Source organism: Myotis daubentonii, chromosome 21, assembly GCF_963259705.1.
Source record: "Myotis daubentonii chromosome 21, mMyoDau2.1, whole genome shotgun sequence".
In the NCBI taxonomy this organism is placed as follows: domain Eukaryota; kingdom Metazoa; phylum Chordata; class Mammalia; order Chiroptera; family Vespertilionidae; genus Myotis; species Myotis daubentonii.
In genome coordinates, this window is record NC_081860.1 from 6,224,150 (window position 1) to 6,227,909 (window position 3,760).

Consider the following 3,760-nt stretch of genomic DNA (forward strand, 5'->3'; position numbering starts at 1 on the left):
GAGGCTTCCCAGCGTCAGGTCCCCATTAGGACAAGGCATCGGAGGCAGTATCTCCCTATGCAGTGGTGTGTCTGATGTTTTCTGAGACCCAACATGCCAGAATTTGGGATTTTGTGACTCCTGGACTCCTCTCTGCTTACAGAATTCGAAGCAGCCTCACTGGAGTTAACCCTTCAGCCTGGGGTGTGGACGCCTCTGGGATCCTGTAGTCCAGGTCACACTGCCGGGAACAGTGAGTAGTTCGTGTGTGACAAAAGGTTTGATGGAGAAAGAGGTTCATAGGCTGCAATACTTCCATGCGAGGACGTGATGGTGTGACCGAACCAGGAGAATTCGGGAAACCCAAGACTTGTTTTGTGTTTAAAGGAACAAAGAAGCCGAAACTGGTTTGGCTCAGTGGATGGAGCGTCGGCCTGCGGACTGAAGGGTCCCAGGTTCGATTCCGGTCAAGGGCATGTACCTGGGTTGTGGGCACATCCCCAGTGGGAGGTGTGCAGGAGGCAGCTGATCGATATTTCTCTCTCATCGATGTTTCTGACTCTCTATCTCTCTCCCTTCCTCTCTGTAAAAAATCAATAAAATATATTTTTTTTAAAAAATAAAGGAACAAAGAAGGTGAGGCAAAGTTTTGCATGAGGAGTTTTACTTTCATTCTCAGGAAATTGGGGACTTGAATGGTCCTGACCAAAAGAGGGACATTGTGTGAGGTAGTTTTTTAAACTTTTCCCAATGCAGCTCAGGAGAGGAACAGACTAGATGACAGATGATAGCAGTTGAAGACAGGAGGCAAAAGTCCTATAAAAGATAAGGTAACTGGCAAGAGTGTGCACTGAGGACAGAGTCTTGAGATAATGTGGTCATCTCCAGTATACATGGGCCTATTGACTGGGAGAGGGTTCTGAGCAGTCTGAGCCCATGGATCCGGGGGTTGGTGGCCAGAGTCTCAACAGATCTTTCTCTGAACACAGAATCGTACCCATGCAGAGTGTTTTAAGGGTACCGTTTTGTGGAATTGATATCAGGGCCTCACATTCTTACAACTTCTGAGATAGTGATATCCTGGGATTGTCTTGCCTCTCTTCTAGTCCTTATAACTGGGGACCTTAATAAGACACCAAGCCTAGAATTCTAAGTACATGTCTAAGATTATATGAAATGGTCCCTGTTTTTGGCAATCAGTGGAATCATATGTGAGAAGACCTTCTAGTCATAGGTTCCTATATGTGCAAAGGATTAGAGTGAAGGCTGAGCTCCTCAGGAACCAACTGGTGTCCTTTTAAAAAATATATATGTTTTTATTGATTCCAGAGAGGAAATGAGAACGAGAGAGAGATAGAAACATCAATGATCAGAAAGAATCATTGGTGGGCTGACTCCTGCAAGCCCCCCACTGGGGATCAAGCCCACAACCCTGGCATGTGTCCCTGACCAGAATCAAACCCGGGATCCTTCAGATCACAGGCTGGCTCTCTACCCACCGAGAAAAAACAGCTAGGGCTTCTGTTCATTTTTAAAAATCAGAACTGGTAACAATGGGACAGGAATGAGTTCTAGAGGAACTTGTGATACCTTTGGCGTCTGTTCTGCAGGTGATGGGAGTAATGGAAGATTTGGAGCAGCAGAGGCAGGTGATCTGACCTATGTCTCATTAGACTTTCTGTGGCTGGAGCATAACAAACCATATGTCTGTGAGGGAGGTGGTAGAAAGTCTAGGATGGAGGTTGCTGTGGTGAGCATGATGGTAACTGGCCCATGCTGGTGACTGTGGGGGTGAAATAAGCTTTTGGATTCTGGATTGGTGTTTTATCTGGGGCCAACTGGATTTTCATATTTTGAGGCTGAGAGAGAGGTAAGAACCAGGATTGACTTGAAGTTTTGCATTTGGAGCTGCAGGTATGGAAGCACCAACAACTGAGATGCAGATATTCAGAGTAGAAGTGTAATGTTCATTGGGGATACCAAACTTGCTTTTTATCTGTTTTGGGGTGCGATATTTCAGAGAGCATTTCATGAGCATCTGGTACTCTGAGGAGAAGTTCAGGTGGAAATCTACTTAAAGTCGGGAGTGTAGTGAGCAGGGTAGAGTATTAGATCATCTTTTTAAAAACTATTATTTCTGTTTAATTGGAGAGCAAAGAGCACTTAAAACAAGAAGAGAAGGCAGCTCTTGCATCTTTACTTGTGAATCGCATACCAGGATAGTGTTGAGAGCCTCGGTGGGGTCAGTAGTCTGACTGATATACAAACGGGAATTAGCGGTCATATGTGAGACACACTGGACCTGGGAGAGAGGGCCATAGGTGATGGGACTTGAGTGTTGAAGGCTGTGACTGGTGAAGGGACCTCAAGTGCAGCACCAGAAGAGGTGGGCTCTGGATCTGAGATTTAATGTGGTTCTCAATAGGTGAGGTTGAAGGAAAAAAACAATCAGGGAGGGAAGTTATCATAGAAGGACTGAAGGCGCCTCATTGAGTGTGGACAATGAGAGTTGGTGTAGAACTTAATTCAGTTTGAATTTTCCAGGCATTAACAAAACCACACTTACTGAGTAATGATTAGGAAGTCAGGGAGATGACTATGGGTGCTGGGATTGTGGGAGTGTAGGTTTGAGAGAGTTATGGTAGAAAGAGTGATGTGTACTTGGAGAGGGCATGTGCATTCATGGCTGCAGGGCCACTGAAATCAACATTAGAGGAAATGAAGGTGGAGTTCATTTCTGGTGATATCTGGATAATGTGATATGGTGAATTTCAGATTAATTTCTGAAAAGAGGGTCTATTCCAGTGTTACTATCTTGGTCCAGAGATTAGGTGAAATATATGTGCAACCTGCCTTTTGTTGTGGAGGGCAGTCACAGTGATCAATAGGAATGAGAGAGCATACATCAGAGTCTTTTTGGCTGGCATTGGGTAGGGTTAAGTATAAGAGAGAAATACACTACTGAAGGGGTGAATTGGAGTATTGGGAAAAAAGATGATAAAGATAAGCCGTCCAAGTCACGATGTATTTGTTATTCCTTTGGCATTATGCCTCTGGGAATGAAGATGTGTGGTGCAAAGTTTTATGTTCGGCAGGAAGTGCAAAGTGATGGCTCAGCACCCTAGGCTTGGTGTCAAAAGGGTAAAGTCTGATGCCAAAATGTTCATGGTCTTGGAATGAGAACCTAGGGCACAACAAGGTTATTGCTTGACAAGAACAGTGTCTGATCACTCACACTGTCATTATGGACATCATCTCTCCGTACCCTATGTTCATGACTCCCTCTGTATTGAAAGGCGCAGTGTGGACAACATGTTTGTAGTAGAGAGCGGGTAGGATCTATATGCTCATTGCCCTTATTGTCGTGGGAAGACACTGTATCAGTAGGAATATAAGGAGTGAGTGTCTTTGATGAAACAAAGGCCTGATATCTTCTTTGTAGTCAGAAGTCTAGGGAGCAGATGGATATGGAAGTGGGGGTGTATGATGAATGTAAAATCCTAGGAGACAATCTGATAACGGACTAAACTTTCCCCATTATGTGACAGGATATGAACTTTGAGGATGTGGCCATTGCCTTCTCTCCAGAGGAGTGGGGAATCATTGATGAGGCTCAGAGACTTCTGTACTGCAAAGTGATGCTGGAAGTATTTGCACTTGTATCATCTGTAGGTAAGACCCTCACATCTCTCCTAATGGACTGAGATGATTGCATCTCTTCCTTGATATTCCACCAGTAGCTTTCTCTCTTCTACAGCCAGACCACGGACTCGGAAAACTT